Raw genomic sequence first — 17982 nt, forward strand, 5'->3', positions numbered from 1 at the left:
ACGGCGCCGAGGAAGGGATGCCCAGAAACTCCCGACCGAATGGAAAAGCCTCTTTGGAGGGATACTTCTCAGCACACCATTAGCTGTCAAGGTCAGCAGACCCCACGACAGTCAGTTTTCAAATTCTGGTGACGGGCTCTGGGCACAGCAACCTTCCCCAGAGAGGTCTGCCCTGGAAGGCTGCAACTGCATGCGGTTACCTCCCCAGTCACACTTATATCTTTCCAACCAGAAAAGGACAAAACCACGCATGATTATCTAAACAGAAGTGTTCCCTCTGCTTTTCCCAATTATTAACTTGTGGTTGTTAAATAGCTGGTAGGATCAGAGGTCCTTCTAAGAGGGGGACATTACACAGCCTCGGGCTCAGGGTCCACCTTCTGTCTGGTAAGGAGATGACTCCACTTTGCAGAGAAGGTAACAGAGAAGCTAAGCAAGTTGCCCAAAGCCACCCAGCTAGTCAACAGCCAAGCAAGGCAAGAAATTAGCTTCTGCCTCTGACACTGCGCTAATTTAACAGAGAGCTCCTCTGGCTGTACCACAGGCTCAGAAAGCTGGTATCCACTTTGGAGGATTGATGACTTTACATCAGTGTTGTTTTGTGCTCCAGCCCATGCCTGTTCATGTGCAGTCTCTAGCCAGTGGCCTTCAGAAAGCAAAACGCTAGAAGGCGCCTGCAGAACACACATTCTCAACCGTGTGGCTGATAATATCATTTAGGCAATTGTCCAAGAAAAGGTTAGTATTTTTTTAAATTTATTTACTTATTTTTGGCTGCAATGGGTCTTCGTTGCTGCACGTGGGCTTTCTCTAGTTGCTGTGAGCGGGGGCTACTCATCGTTGTGGTGTGCGGGCTTCTCATTGCGGTGGCTTCTCTTGTTGCGGAGCACGGGCTTCAGTAGTTGTGGCTTGTGGGCTGCAGAGCACAGGTTCAGTAGTTTTGGCGCATGGGCTTTAGTTCCTCCGCGACCTGTGGGATCTTCCCGGACCAGGGCTCGAACCCACGTCCCCCGCATTGGCAGGCGGATTCTTAACCACTGCACCACCAGGGAAGCCCTATTATTTTTAAGTTAAATTAAAACCCACAATATAAACTACTCTGCAAAAAAGAACAAATGTATGCATCATTTAGATCCAACACATTGCACTGAAATATCCTAATGACTAAGGATCATAATTTAAAGAAACACACCAATAACACAAAGTATAAACAACAAATGAAGCCTCTTTCTGAATTCAGAATAAATCTACTGCGAGTGGCTGGAGATGATATTATTCCTAAGAAAAACCTGCTAGAATTTACTGCAAGCTCACTTTCTAGCTCAATGGCTCACATCAACCTTCTCAAACCTAACATTTAATTGCTTGTCTGTTTTCTTTTATAAAGGAAGTCAATATAACAGAGCAAAAGTTCCATCGGAAACCATGTTAAGATGCAGAGACTCTTGGACGCACGGGGAGAGCTGGTCCTGTCCAGGAAGAAGGTCAAGGGACCTGGGATCTAGCAAGTTGCCTCGGTGTCCTCAGTCCTAGGAGGATTGCCAGAGATCTTTTTTTTTTCTTCTTCTTCTTTTTTTGGCTGCACCACACGGCTTGTGGGATCTTAGTTCCCCAACCAGGGATCGAATCCAGGCCCTTGGCAGTGAAAACATGGAGTCCTAACCACTGGACCACCAGGGAATTCCCGCCAGAGATGTTCTACCATCTCCCTTCACCTCCACCAGAACCAGGGGCTGGATATATAATATATAACCAGTGAAGGGTAGAGGGAGGCCTACACATGGCAAGCTAGTAAAGGGTGGACTGTCTGTAGAGAATCCAAAAATAATAATAAACGGACGAAAAGTCAAAATGATTTTTATGAGCATCAGGTGTTGGAAATCCTCAACAACGTCAGTGATAACATTCTCCTCCCTGAAAAATGTCTTTTTGGTCCAAGTTATGAACAATTGGTACTGATGTTGTTGACTGTCAATAATACATATTTAAGTTCAAATTCGCACGTGTAAAAACGAGTCCTTTACTAAACCTTGTCTTCTCCATGGACGTCATTTGGAGAACTCCTAGTTACACAGTCGGCCCCAACATATGCGGAGTCGGCTACACACAGCCACTTGGAGAGAAATCCTCAACTGTTCAGAATTTCAAGCCTGCTTCAGGTGACGTTTGCATTTCCAACCTCTGTGAGACCACATACTCCTGCATTTAAGCAGTAGATTCTAAGCTTGAACAGTGGTAGTGCCGTGATCACAAAGAAGCTGAATTACTTCAATTTTGTCATTCCACATGGCCACTTGGAGATTTTGTTTTTAAAATTGAAAACAGTGACACCGGATGTGAACTGCAAAGTGTATTACTTTTGCTCGGTAAGTACAACGTTTACTCCATACGTGACATATTTTACTGAGTTTGAATAGTATTTTTTTTTTTTTTTTTTTTTGCGGTACGCGGGCCTCTCACTGTTGTGGCCTCTCCCGTTGTGGAGCACAGGCTCTGGACGCACAGGCACAGTGGCCAGGGCTCACGGGCTCAGCCACTCCGCGGCACGAGGGATCCTCCTGGACCGGGGCACGAACCCGTGTCCCCTGAATCGGCAGGCGGACTCTCAACCACAGCGCCACCAGGGAAGCCCTGAATAGTATTTTTTAAAATGGAAATCTGTTCTTTAAAATTGTGAGTTTTAGCTTTTAAAACTAAAAATTAGGGCTTCCCTGGTGGCGCAGTGGTTGAGAGTCCGCCTGCCGATGCAGGGGACATGGGTTCATGCCCCGGTTTGGGAAGATCCCACATGCCGCAGAGCTGCTGGGCCCGTGAGCCATGGCCACTGAGCCTGCGCGTCCGTCCGGAGCCTGTGCTCCGCAACGGGAGAGGCCACAACAGTGAGAGGCCCGTGTACCGAAAAAAAAAAAACAAACAAACAAACTAAAAATTAAGCAAGAAAAAAAAGCAGTACATCAGTGGTACGATTTAGTAGTTGCTAAATTATAGGCAACTTTTGTAGATGTCTCACTTTTATTAAAGTTCACCTATTAGTAACAAATAATAATTTATGTAATCATTATATAAGGCTGCAACCAAAGGATCAAAACTCAGTAAAGAAAAAAATTTTTAATAAACAGTTGTGCTTTTATTCCTTTTTTGTACTAATAATATTTACTTTTATTTTAAAAATCCTGGCGTAATTACATGCACAGAGTTCAATAAGAGAAATATTATCTGTGTTTCTTTTCTGGCAATTATTATGATTGTTTCATTTCATGATTATTCCTTTTTTTATATAAATTTATTTATTATTTATTTTTGGGTCTTCGTTGCTGTGTGTGGGCTTTCTCTAGTTGCCGTGAGCGGGGGCTACTCTTCGTTGCGGTGCACGGGCTTCTCATTGCAGTGGCTTCTCTTGTTGCGGAGCACGGGCTCTAGGTGCGCAGGCTTCAGTAGTTGTGGCTCGTGGTCTCTAGAGCGCAGGCTCAGCAGTTGTGGCACACAGGCTTAGTCACTCTGCAGCAGGTGGGATCTTCCCCGACCAGGGCTTGAACCTCTGTCCCCTGCATTGGCAGGCAGATTCTTAACCACTGCACACCAGGGAAGCCCTTCACGATTATTTCTGAAGATAATTTTGTCACATAAAGGAGGGGACAGTTAAATGGCTCGGTGTCAAGTGGCTCGGTACCTCTGTTCTGTAAAGTGGCATGTGACGGCCCGGCAAACCCCTTCAACAATCAGTTAGTCTCAATCACCCACAGATCTACAACAGAATGAAGATTATTTTTTTTCCCCAGACCATCAATTTCCCTGTTAATCCCTACGTTCCTTTCTCTAAACACCACCTCACACAGCAGCCACAATGACAGTGAATTCTACAATGTAAAGTTCAATGATGTGAAGGTTTGTGATGACTTCACAGGGCCAGGGATGAGAAATCCAAGCAGGGCCCTCAGAGGGTGATGCTCCCAGCAAAGTCTGGCCCCTGCCCAGCCCTGAAACCAGAGGTTGGCCCTCTCAGCAGCCAGAGTGTGTGGTCCCTGCAGCCATGACCTACTTCCCAGTCTACCGGCAGGGAACTGGGCAGCCGTGACGAAGCAAAATTAAGCGGATCTGAAGTGAGCCCATGCTAGAAGAACTCTGAGCAGTGAGCAACGTTTTCTGGGGATGGGAGGCAGGCAACATGGAGAGAGGAAGAGTCCAATCTTGGAAATTAAAAAATTAATCAGGGGGTCGTAGAAAGAACAGGCTTTGGAGCTGAAAGATCTGGGCTCAAATTCTGGTTCTGCAATTTACTGGCTCTGTGATCTTGAGCGCATGACAATCATTGAGTCTCAGCTTCCTTATTTGTAATTTAGGGATATAACCCCACCTCTAAAGGCTGTCCTGAGATGAAGGAGAACTGTGTCTGCTCTCTGAGTCGCTGGCAGTCGGTATCTTAGTTCTCTCTCCTTTAGTTTTCAACAATGACACAAAATATTCTACAGACACAGAACCAAAGCCTGGTAGGGCCTAGGCATCCGATCTCAGGGCTGCATTGGTGGTCAGGCAGAGAAACTTCTCTAAGAATGATGAGTATACCAAAGTTTATCCAGGTAGGAACTTTGCTTGCCAAAAGGTGGATAGCTTGCCAGCAGGGGCTGGGTACCTATTACCAATTCCCCTTGGAACCTGGGCTTCAGACATCTGTTAGCAGCAAACCATGGCCAGGTAATCCTGGTATTTTAAATAAACATGTGCAAACTGTGGGTAATGAAGAATAAATCACCAGAACACTCCATACTTAGGAATTACGAGACTAGATTGCAGGTGGGAGAGAATAATAAGGAAGGAAGATGGAAAGAAGGAAGGTCTAAGCTGTGATTTAAAAGTAATGAAGGTTTTTGGTTTTTTTTTTTCAACACAGCTCTTTTTTTTCTTAATATTTATTTATATTGGCTGCGCCGCGTCTTAGTTGCGGCATGTGGACTTCTTAGTTGCGGCATGTGGACTTCTTAGTTGTGACATGCATGTGGGATCTAGTTCCCCGACCACGGATCATACCCGGACCCCCTGTATTGGGAGCGCAGAGTCTTACCCACTGGACCACCAGGGAAGTCCCATAATGAAGGTTTTGTTTTTGTTTTGTGGTAGAACGTTTATCGAGATCTTTCTATATATCCCTACTAAATAAGACACAAGTGTAGAGGTATGGGTGGCCATTTTTTACCACCGCCTGGGGAAGGCTATCTGAATCGTAGAAAGCGGAGCCAGGAGAGGGTGCATTCCAGGTTCTTGGTGACATCATCTGGGTGACTGGATCCAGCTGTACCTGAACTGAGCTCTATCCCTGACTTTTTAAAATCTGGAAACCAATAAATTATCTTTTGTGTTGATGCCAGTTTCTTCGGGCTTCTGTCAGTTGCAATTGAAAGACAAATACACCCTGGCTGAGCCCTGAAATCCTTTATTACCTATTTATGCCTCCCTCACCTAAAGTAACTTCTCCTTGTCTGTACAGTGGGTATAAATTATACCCTTCCCAGTCACTGGGCCTGCCCCATGCAAGGTGCATAATAAAGCTTGGTTGAAATTAAATATGAAATTTCACAAAATGCGAAATTAACACATTATTACCTAAGCTGAATATCCTTAGCCTCCTGTCTTTTGGAGGGGTTTGGGGAGATTAAATGTTCAGAGATTGATTTATTCATTCAAGAAAAGTTGAGCGTTAAGCACAATGCAGGTCATTGGTTCTCAAGCTTGTGCATTCAAACTCCCTACAGTGGGAATTCCCTGACTGTCCAGTGGTTAGGACTCCGTGCTTTCACTGCTGCGGCCTGGGTTCAATCCCTGGTTGGGGAACTAAGATCCTGCAAGCCGTGCGGCGGGGCCGAAAATAAAATAAAATAAAATTCCCTACAGTGCTTTAAAAAGATACCTATTGCTACCTGGGCCCACCTCAAATTAGAATTCATTTGGCCTGGGATGGGGCCTGGGTATGATGAGTTTTAAAGGCTCCTCCGGTGGTTCTAATGTGTAGTTAAGGTTGGCAACCAGGGTGCAGGGGCTGGGACCACAGCAGTGACACAGACATGTCCTTGCCCTTGTGAAGGCATCTCATGAGGGAGATAGTCGACAATCAAGTGAGACAAGTGTCACAAGGAAAGGAGAGCAGGTCACTGGAGTCTAAGATGGGCGCTTGTTAGTCTTGGGGGGTTGGAGAAAACTTCCCTGAAAAAGTGATGCTTATACTGAGACCTGAAGGATGAGTACAAGTGAGCAAGGTGAAGGGAGGGGGTAGGAAGGAACATTCCACGCAGAGGGAACAGTGCATGCAAAGGCCCTGAGGCAGGAAACTGCAGAGAGTTTTCAAGGAACTAAAAGGTGACCCATGAGGCTGGAAGATGAGGAAAGTGGTGGTGCCAGAGGTTGAAGCCACTGGAATCTGGGACTTGTTTATTACTGCAGCATAAACCTGGCCTCGTTGACTAATACAAGTGGTTTTAGTAGAAAGATAGGGGGTGGAGTCCAGCTTGGATTCAGCTAAGGAGGGCAGGCATGTGGGGAGAAAATGGAGTTTGCAGAAGTGTTGATGATGCTTTGAAAAGAAATCTGTCTGGGAAGAGGAGGACAGAGCTAGTGTGGTGGACTGAATGGGGGCATTTGTTTTGTTTTAAAGAAAAACAGCAAGGAGTCAGGAGAGAAGGAGAGGACAGAAACAGGAGAAGGTGGGAAATAAAAGCTAAGCAAGCTTCCTGAATGGTGGGAGAGGTGGAGGGATGGAATCCAGGGCATGGGGTGGGGGAGGGTCTGGCTTTAGCAGAGTCACCCAAGAGCTGCTGGAGAGGTGCACACAGCGAACTCTGGCCAAGTACAGAACAGTGCTGATTAGCATGTGAGGTGCTCTGGGCTGCCCACATAGGTCAACCCTGCAAAACACCTTGACCCCTGGGGGTACTTCCTAAGACTACCAAATCCCAGTATCCCCCCAACATTTAAGGACCATTTGCCTACAACAGAAAACAAATTAAATTGTCAAATCACACTGGTTGGGCTTCCCTGGTGGCGCAATGGTTAAGAATCTGCCTGCCAATGCAGGGGACACAGGTTCGAGACCTGGTCCGGGAAGATCCCACATGCCTCGGAGCAACTAAGACCATGTTCCACAACTACTGAGCCTGCGCTCTAAAGCCTGCAAGCCACAACCACTGAAGCCCGTGCGCCTAGAGCCCATGCTCCGCAACAAGAGAAGCCATCCCAATGAGAAGCCTGTGCACCTCAACAAAGAGTAGCCCCCGCTTGCCGCAACTAGAGGAAGCCCGTGCATGGCGACAAAGATCCAATGCAGCCAAAAATAAATAAAATAAAATAATTAAAAAAATAAAGATTATGTGGTTAAAAAAAGAAAAAATCACATTGGTTATGTTTCCAGCATTCCAAAAGAGAGCTCAGGGGTGGCCCGGTCCTCTCCCCTCCCCCAATCTTTTACTTTGAAATTTTTCAAACTTACAGAAAAGTTACACAAATAATACAATCAGCACCTCGAAATCCTTCTCCTAGACTCACCAACTGTTAATATTTGCAACATTTGCTTTCTCTCTGTCAGTCTCTGCATGTGTATGTATAATTATATACAAAACTTAATTTTAAACAATATTTTTCTTACTATAAAAGCAACACATGGGGACTTCCCTGGTTAGGGGAAGGCCAGTGGTTAGGACTCTGTGCACCGGCAAAGTATAAAGAAGTACGTACCTATAATCCTACCACAAGAAACATCACTATCAATATTTTCATATACTTTCTTTTGGGTTTTTCCCATGCATTTTCTTTCTTTTTTTTTTTCTTTGGCTGCACCACGCAGCATATGGGATAGCCGCAGGGATCGACCAGAGATCGACTCCCAACACCCACTGCATTGGAAGCGCGGAGTCTTAACCACTGGACTGCCAGGGAAGCCCTCCCATGCATTTTCAAACACAGTCAAGATTATTCTGAATATGCAATTTGTACCATACTCTTTTTTTTTTTTTACCATACTCTTTTATTATGTCAAGTATTTTCTCGATAATTTAAAATTCCACAGACATCATTTTCTAATGGCTACCTATATTCTACATAACCACTTCCCAGAGATTGGACATGTAGCCGGCTTTTGAAATTTCCTAGTGTAAACACTGGTGAGCATCTTAGTGTTTTCGTCCTTTTCATGTTTCTAATTATTTCTCTAGGGCAGATTCCTAGAAGCGAAATTCTGGGTCAAAGAGCAGCAAACATTTTAAAGCCTCTCTTTACATCCTGCCAAAGCGCTTCTTGGAAATTGGTCCAAATTTTACTCCCACTAGCATTGTACGGGAGCAGACTTGAGTAAATGCTACTGTTGAATCGGGGAAGGACTGAGGGGCACAGATGGAGACAGGGGGTGACCCCCAAGGGGAGAACGTGTCACAAATCACCTTCCACAGTGGAAACCGGGGGGCGGGGCCTGGAGAAACCCCAGCCTCCCAAGGCCTCCCATTCCTCCTGGCCCACTGCAGACACTCGAGACACGGCTGCTCCATGAATAAACAAATCCACAAACATGTATTTCTGCATTCCCATCACATGTCCAACACAAGATACAAAGAAAAGAAAATAGCAAGAGTTCATGGGGTGAACCGTGACAGCGGGCACACAGGAGTCAAAAGAAAATCCACCCCATGGGCAACACGGCAGGTTTTCTTAGGAGAGTCTGACCTCTGCTTAGGCCGATCATTTACAGACTTCCCACCCCCACAAGACAAGCCCCGATCTAATTCAGCTCCCAAATCCCAGCAGCTATGAAGAGGCAGGAGGGAAGAGGCAGGGGTGAATTAAGTACCACTCCCCCAGCACCGCCCAGGAAAGGGCAGTGATGTTACCTAAGGAAGCAGCGGGGGTCTCTCGCAGCTGCTTCTCGGCCAGGAGCCGGTTGACAGAGTGGCTACAGAGATGAAAGGCAGTTTCCCGGCCCAGCGGTTTGTCGCGGACGTGCTGTCACTCCATCGGGACGGCTTTCCGTAAGCGACTCCTGGCTGTCTACATGGGCAGGAGCAACCCATATTGGGTGAGATGGGCTGAGCAGGGCCTGCAGGGGGGCTATGGGCACACACAGGCGCACACGTGTGATGGAATTGACGCGCTGTGCCCCCAGGGGCTGCATGGTCAGGGAGGCCGGGCGTGACATCACAGTCACCCTGGGAGAAAAGCCAGGTCTGCGACGTCATGGAGTTCTGAGGCCTTTCTTCTCCTACTTTGCGCACTGTTTGGCCTTGTTTACCTTCAAAGAGGAAGTGATGGAAGAACAGGCAAAGAAGAGTGGTGTGGCGGAGGCTGGGAAGCCAGCCCATCGCTCTCCAATAGCACCCCTCTACTCCCTCGGCCCTGAATGGTGATGCACTGAGCAAAGGAGCCTTCAGAGGCCCAGGTGACTTGCACTCACGAGCTCTACACCTGCATCTGAAGCGGGCTTTGGAGAGTCCAGACTTGGAGCCCCTGATGGGGTGGTGAGGACGCTATCTCCTGGTTTCACCATCTTGGACGAGGGGCTGCTTTCTCTCCTCTTTGTGTAGACCTGCCAGGCCTGTCTCACAGCTGTGAAGCAGAACTAGGGCTGGATCCCAAGGGAGAGCGGGCTTGGGTGTGAAGTGCAAAATAAAGGGCTTGTGAAATCCACAGAGAGTGTACTTAAGGATCTTTTAAATCTAAACCCTTAGCTAGTACTTGCTACACGCAAGGCTCTTTTCTATGCACTTTACAAATCTTAATTCATTTAATTCTCTTCCCAGCGCTATGAGGTAGGTATTATCATTATTCCAATTTTATATGTGAGGAAACTCAGGCAGAGAGGCTGAATGACCTGGCCAAGTTTACACCACTAGGACACAGCAGTGCTGGGATTTGAGTCCAGGCCACCTGGCTCCACAGTGTGTGCATAGATCAGGGTCTCATGCAACATGATACTGGCTGAGTCAATAACAGCTACAGTCCCATCATGTGCTGCAGAGTGAGGAAGACGGTTGTAGATGTAAAGACTTTGGTTACCTTTTACGGGAGCAACTCAGAACCACACAGAACCTAAAATGAAGGCTGGCTGGCTCTGGGCATTCACCCAAGTGCCCACAAGTAAACCCAGGATGGCCAGCATGTCCAGGCTGCCCTTTCCCGGGCATGTCTTGTGCTCTTGAATCAGGAGTAAACTCTATGGGGCTTCTGAGCTAAACCAGCTGTGGAAGGGTTGCTGTTTCCTGATGGTTCCGGGGATCTGCCCTAACCTGGCCTGACTTCCTGGTGGGGATCCAGTCCCAATGTCAGCCCCATCTTTGGACCACATTCCGATCCCATTAGTGAAACATCTGAACCATGACAGAAGGCAACCAATGCTGGAAGAAGGCTTCAGGTAACGCCTGTTCTAGGCGTCCTATCTTTTAAGAGTCTGTATATCAAGATGTCTCAACATAATAACATAACACCTTTATCGTACATATAAAACTGACTTATAAAACCACAGTGCGTGTGAGTGTGTGGGTGTATATGTGTGTGTGTACCCTAGCTAGACTCTGAACTCCTCACGGGCCAGGACTGAGTGGTTCCCGAGTAGCCTGGTATCCGGCGCATAGCAGACATCCAAACGGACACATTGGACCTTCTCATGTTTTACAGTATAACTTGTCTGGGCACTTTGGCTGGGAATTTTGATAAAACATCCCTTAACCTTAAAAGTTAAAAAGATGGCAACCAACAGGCATCTGATGAAAGGAATCCTCAAAGAGCAAACTATTAGGCCTTTGGAATGAGAGTCACAGACCTGCCTAGAGTTGCCATTATATAGAGCCAGAGAGAGGACTCAGGGAGTGTCCATCGGTCAAAAAAACACTTGCTGAGGGTCATGAGCTAGGTGCTTTGAACCTCCCTGAGGAATCTTCTAGTCCCTGCCCCTTACTTCCAGCTGGATGGTACCAGAATACCCCAAAGACACACCAGACCCCTTTTCCCCAAGGTCTCAAAATCCCCACCCCAGGAAGTGCTGTCTGGCTTGAATTCCTCCAGATAGAGTTTAAACCAGACCAAGAGCCCAGGAGTATATCACAGAGTTTAAAGCTGCGAAATCAGTAAGCCACACTTGAAAACAGGGATATTTGACTGAAGGACAACTTCTGATGTATCTTGAAAAGTTGGAATGATCTGGCTACGATAGGTCCACAAGACACTATCATTGTCTGGAGGCCCCCCCCACGTTGGCATTTGGTGACAGGATGCTTGTCTGGGTTCTTTGCTCCTTGTCCCTTGGTAACAAGTGATTCGTTGTCACCCATTTAACTAAGCAACGCATGAACCCCCTCAGCTTTTCCTCCACGCCTGGTGACCCCAGGCCGGGCACCAAGCTTCCTCCAGGGCAAGCTGTCCTGATGGGGTCGTGAAGGCAAAGACGGGCTGCGGCGTTCTGGGCCGAGAGGTGCTCTGACCCACACTGTCTTGCAGGACACACCCCCAAGATGGCTGCCAGGCCACGGGATCTGGGTCTGGAGAAGAGAATTTTTCTGCAAGGGATGTTGATTACCCATTCCGGAGAACTTCCCACAGCCTGCTCTGCAACGGCCCTCACCAGCGAGAAACACTCCAACCTTCTGCCCAAATCTACACGGAGAAGCGCATAAAGGTTTTAGTCCCAATTCTTTTCATGACAAATCCTACTACAAGAACCGCTGAAGAGCAATTGTCACTAAACTTTCATTTAAAAGTCTGGGGAGGGGAGGAAGGAGTACAAATCTTTGCGCTCAGATTTTTCCCACATTCATTTTTATTCCTGATGAACTGTTAATGGCTTGTTCATCATGCTGTATAACAATTGCGCAAAGACGCATACATTTACCACATGCTGGCCTTTCTGAGTTCATTCTGAATTTAATTATCATTAAGTACCCGCAGTGCGCCAGGCGCAAAATGCCAGGTGAGGAGTGGGACGTGATGCAGGCCCTGAGTCGCCAGTCAGCTGTCGCTAGAACCGCTCAGCTCTGCCGCGAGCGCCCCTGCAGGGCCACCCCCGCTGCCTCGGAGACTTCAGACGCGTCCCCGCGAGTTAGTGGGTGACTGAGGGGGGCGTGTCTGTGGGATTCCCAGGCACTGGGCAGCCACCCCCGGCTTTGCCAGGGTGCTCCAGTCTGGTATCCCTGTGGGACAGGGGAGGGTCCAGGGCCAGATCTGAGCCACTGAAAGAGGGCAGGATGATGGAGCCGCCAGGCAGGCAGGAGGTCCACAGCTTGGGGAGAGGAGGCCCCTTGGGGAAGCAATGCTCGGGCTGGAGGGTCCTCCAGGCTGTGCTGCTGAGTGTGGCCCCTGAGAGCTGAGGGACAGTGTGGGAAGGTTACCTAGCCGCTCGGAGCCTCGGTTTCCCCAGGTGAAACAATGGAGGTAGAATCTGCAAACTCAATAGGCGATAGAGTGATGAAAGGAGATGCAGCAGGAGCACGCCAGCCATCACAGTTCTGTTCCCATCGCCACTGCCAACTCCGGCCAGGCAGCTGGTCAACAGCTTCAAGTACCGGACAGGTGACAGGGGAGCAGAGGGTTGGGAGAAAAGCCAAATCCATCCCTCCACGTAAAAAAGAAAAAAAAAAAAAGGAACCCGAGGCCTAGGATCTGTACAAAGCAAGTGTGGTGCCCAGCGCATCACAGGTGCACACGGAACCCAGGAAAACATTCCCGGCTCCTGTGTTCTCTGCCTACAGCTCATCTGGAAGGTTCTTCTGTCTAAGGCAGCCAGGTGCCCAGGCCAGCCCACCAAAGCCTAGTAACACAGCGTGTGTCTGAGATAGACCTTAGGGGCTCTGAGCTGCCGGGCCCATCTTGAGCCCCTTTAAACTCCTCTGAGCTTTAAGCCCCACCTGCCTCCAGTTGAGCCCAGCCGTGGGGGCAGGTGGGGAGGGGGAGGAAAGAAATGTGAACCAGGCAGAGTAATGAGAGCCAGCTCCGGTGACGAGCCCACCGTGTCCCACAAGGTCGTTTGTGGGTGCAGCCATGGGAACTAACGGTAAGCAGGGCTCTCTGCACCAGGTCTGAGGAAACGTCGGGATCCTTCACAGGTAGCGGCAGGTGAGGGGCTGGGATGGGGCCTCTGGCCTCGGCAGGGGTGAGGGCGCCCTGGGAGGAGGGCACCTTTCCTTCCTCCTGTTCTGTGAGTCCTGGCATGCTGGATGTAAGAGGAAACACAATCTACCTGGGAAGAAACATCTCCTGGGGAGGCACCCCTGGGCCAGGTGGAAGGAGGAGTAAAGACTTATAACATCAAAAGGGTGGAAAGTGGAGTTGATGAGATGAATTTTCTCCAAATGTTATTTGTTTCTTTTTTCTTGATTATAAAAGTAATTCATGGTACTTCCCTGGTGGTCCAGTGGGTAAGACTCCACGCTCCCAATGCAGGGGGCCCAGGTTCGATCCCTGGTCAGGGAACTAGATCCCGCATGCATGCTGCAACTAAGAAGTCTGCACGCAACTGAAGATCCCGTGTGCTGCAACTAAGACCCGGCACAGCCTAAATAAATAAATAATTTTTTTTAAAGAAAATAAATAAAATTCATGCTGCTGTCTGAATTTCTGATGAGAATCTGTTCACGTATTACTTATGTAATATTAAAAAAATTCCACGCACACACACAAAAGAAATACAGACCTATTGAATTTAAGAAAAAATGCAAGTGCGGAAAGTAGAAAGTTCTACAACCATTGGTTCTAGAACCAATGGTTCTACAACCACGTAGAACCATTCAGTTCTACAACCGCCTTCTAAACGCTTATCAAAGCAGGAGCATGTTTCCAGGTCGCTACCTATGGGTCCACCGTGATGACTGGTTACCATGGTGGGTGTTCAGTAGTGTAACTAAGGGCCAGTCACTCACTGTGCTCTGTGCTTTACAGACATCACCACCACTCCTTACAGCAGCCCTGAAACAGAGGTGCTACTATTCCCATTTTTCAGATGAGGAACCGGGCTCAGAGAGGTCGAGCTACTTACCCAAGGTCACACAGCTAGGAGGGAGCAGCCAAGAGTCAACCCCTGTCAGCCCTCCTCCAAGGCCTGGGCGCTTCCCACTACATCTCATCCACAATCCAGGATGGCAGGGAGAGGTGGGTAAACTGCATCTCATGTCCATTACTTAAGTATGACATAGTAACAATATAATGATTAAAACAACACTTGGGGAAAATTGTTTGAGTGGCTAAGAATAGGCCAGGCAGGTGCAGGGAGAGATGACCGTTGAGGAGCCCCCTTAGCAGCTTTTGTGCTAATAGTGGGATGGGCTGACTTTGGAAAGGAAGATGGTTCCAGGAGACAGCAAGGGGGGAAATAACCAAAGGGGACAGAAAAATGAAGGGCTTTGGGGCTCACCCCATGGGTAGGCCAAATGGCTTGGCAGTTCTGCCCTTCTTTCCCATACAGTGTGTCCATTGTTGGGAACTGCTTCATTTCTCTGGGCAAGAAAAACCTCATTAACCTAATTGATATATTCCAGCAACAAATGTTGCATCTGTTATTTAAGCAGCCGGAGGGGAAGGCTATTCCACTAGGGACACCCATGCATCCTCCAGGAATGGTGGACGTTCTCTAGGAAAATCAGCATTTCTTTTTAAGCAGGGTGTATGCTTGTCTTTTCGAAAGGAGTGAAGACAATTCAGCCTGGCTACTTTTTTTTTTTTTTTTTTGCGGTATGCGGGCCTCTCACTGCTGTGGCCTCTCCCGTTGCAGAGCACAGGCTCCAGATGCGCAGGCTCAGCGGCCATGGCTCACAGGCCCAGCCGCTCCACGGCATGTGGGATCCTCCCGGACCAGGGCACGAACCCACGTCCCCTGCACCGGCAGGCGGACTCTCAACCACTGCGCCACCAGGGAAGCCCCAGCCTGGCTGCCTTAGTGAAAGGTCTCTTAGCCTTGACTCAGAGCCCATCTTTGAGAGACGTCTTTTCGTTGTTTTTGCTTTTGTTTTTCTCCTTGAGGGCACACCCAGGCACAATACCCACTCTAGCTCCCGCTGCTGCTCCCCTGAGGGGTAACTACTGGGCTTCAGAGCTGATTACTCAACACAGGCTCATGTGATCCCCCCGAGGCAGGTCTCACACTTGCTGTGAAGTGAAATGATTTGTCAAAATCAGTGAAACAAGGGATCCTTGGGAGGAGACCAGCAGGACACTGCAGGAGAAGAGGTCTTTTCAGTATGCAAGAAAGTGGGAATGTTCTGGAAAGCTGCTGCTCAAGGGACGCATCCGTAACTCAGATCGCGTGTCCCAGAGACTGGCCTCCAGCGAAGGTGAACTTCACTTGCTGGGATCTCAAATATTGGTGCTTCCTGGCCAGGCCTCCACCATGGGTCGGCTGCACTGGCCAGGTGGGTCTGAGGGTCCCTCTCTGGGGAAGGGGGCGAGATGGGGCACGGGAGGGCATCTGTGTGGGGAGGAAGGAGACCTGGGCTAGCCCAGCCTTGCCAAGAACTCACTGTGTGACTCTGGGGAGGTCACTTTACCTCTCTGGGCTGCGTCCTCATTTCTCAAGTGGCTCTGGCAGCTGTTAAAATGCCAGATTTGTGGTCCTTGTCACCTGTGCTGGCACCTCTGTGGATTTGTCGCAGTATAACTTTAGAAAGCGGGGAGGTGTGGGGGAAGGGAGGTCCCGACAGGAGAAGAAAGAGTTGAAGGGATGGTGGTGACTCATTCTAAGGACGTCACCCGTCTGGGGGCTGCTCCCAACACTTTTATCTTCCTCTCTGGCCCCTTCTTTCTCCTGCCTCCCAGCCCCCTTGTCAGGCCGTGAGCTGCCGTCACAGGGAAGCTGGGGTGACTCTGTCAGGAAGACAGAGGAGGAGGTCTGCAGGGAGGCTGGGAGGTGGGACTGGGTGGGCTCTGGGGGCTCTTGCCCCTCCATGGTACTGGGAGGTCTGGGGCCCACAGGCCAGGCAGAGTGACCCTTAACTAACAAACAGTAGGAGATGCTCAGGCCTTGGGCTCAGGAAACTTACATTCTAGCCGTGGCCACGCCCGTCGGCCTCTCTGGAGAGAGCCGATGGGACAACATGATAATTAAAACTGAAACGAGGCCCTCAGAGGACTGGCTGCCACGCCCCTGAGGGCTGCAGTCCTGCGTCTGAAGGAGAGGACCAGCAGTGCATTTTTGCTTCTCTGGGCGTGGCAGGCGTCCCCAAATAGCAGGGGCTGTGGCCCACATCCTTCAGGGAATGCGGGGGTTCTGGAGGGACTCTGGAACCTGCACCACGGAAGCCATTCCAGAAGAGACAGGCTCCTGCCCCACAGCAGGGCTGGGCCCAGGAACCCCGCACCCTGTCCCACTGCTGAGGTTCTGGGGTGGCAGCTTCCGCTACTTCCCTTTCCCAACAGGAAGTACCACCGGCCTGGAGCCGCTGGGAGGACGGAGTGAGGTCATCCGTGTGAAGCACCAAGAGAAAAAATGACACTGAGGTTGTTTTTGATATAAAACGATTGGGCGCTGACACTGTAAAGCGGCACATCGTGCAGCCTGGCCTCGGAACGCGGCCACGGGGGTCTCACTTGCAACACAGGTCACCAGGCACTCTGGGGACCAGGGGGGCTCATGGGGCTAGTCTGGGTTGTCACAAACCACGACAAGGAGTCGACACTTACATAACACAGTAGCCCACCTTCCCCTGTCTTCCTCTACTCTCAAGGGAGCATTCTAGAAGGTGCTCTCTTGTGTTCCATTACACATTTTATATACACTGCACACACACACTGTGCGTGTGCTCCTGCTAAGTCCTATTCCTTCAGCTTATCTGGAAGGCTCCCCTGTCTGAGGCATGCAGTGCTCAGGCTAGCAGGCCAGGTAACAGAGCTTCTGCCCCTCTGGGAAATGAGGGTGAGGCCAGATCAGAGCTTCTCCACCAGGGGTTGTCATGCAACACCGGAGGCTCTCAAAGAACCTTCTTCCAGATGTGCTTATCTTTTTGAAGTGATCTAGGGCCTGAGCACATATATAAATTTACCTTTAAAAAAGGTAATATGGGGGCTTCCCTGGTGGCACAGTGGTTAAGAATCCGCCTGCCTATGCAGGGGACACGGGTTTGAGCCCTGGTCCGGGAAGATCCCACATGCCACGGAGCAGCTCAGCCCGTGCGCCACAACTGTTGAGCCCACGTGCCACAACTACTGAAGCCCGCGTGCCTAGAGCCCGTGCTCTGCAACAAGAGAAGCCACCGCATGAGAAGCCCGTGCACTGCAACGAAGAGTAGTCCCTGCTCGCCGCAATTAGAGAAAGCCCGCATACAACAATGAAGATACAACGCAGCCAAAAAGTAAATAAATTTAGTTTTTTTAAAAAAGGTAATATGTACACAAGATAAAAGAGTACAGAGTGAAAATGGCATCTCCTGCCCACCCCCCAATTTCTCCCCCCAGAGGCTGCCATCAAAACCTGATTTTCACCTTTCCTTCCAGTGTCAGACTCCACATGCATGACTCATTCCCATGTACGCTCCCGCCTTTTACACAGATGGTAACACATGATGCCTACCTTGCTCCCGACTTAACAAGGAATCTGAGGGAACAGCCAGAGCGGCGACTATGGACCTAGTGCATTTCTCCAGGGACCACAGTTTATTTAACCAGTTCCATACCGACTCTTTCCAGACTTTTGCATAACAGATAATTCCCCAATGAACCTCCATATATAAGCCTTTGCTCGCACAGAAACAGCAAATTCTCAGAAGCAGTGATGGTCTGCCAAAGGGCATCTGGTCAATCTTCTCTCCAGAAGTGGTGATTTTCCACTCCCACCGACAGCACACCCCAGCCAGCCAAGGGTTACCGCCCCTCCGGATCTTGGCCATCTCACCCACCTAACAGTGGCATCTTACTGTGGTTTTATCAGCAGTCCCTTAATTGTGGGCCAGGTCAAGCATCTTTTTCATGTTTAGTAACCCCCCCCCACTTTCTTTTTTCTCCTGTAAACTACTTGCTTTTCTCTTTTCCGAGGCATGG

General features: G+C 49.2%; 1 protein-coding gene across 10 annotated transcripts in view; it reads right to left on the bottom strand.

The window, feature by feature from the left end:
• MAPT (microtubule associated protein tau) overlaps nt 1-17982 on the bottom strand; it is a 103537-nt gene that overhangs the window by 69442 nt on the left and 16113 nt on the right. The window lies entirely within an intron of this gene.

This window comes from Grampus griseus, assembly GCF_964374135.1.
Source record: "Grampus griseus genome assembly, chromosome: 20".
In the NCBI taxonomy this organism is placed as follows: domain Eukaryota; kingdom Metazoa; phylum Chordata; class Mammalia; order Artiodactyla; family Delphinidae; genus Grampus; species Grampus griseus.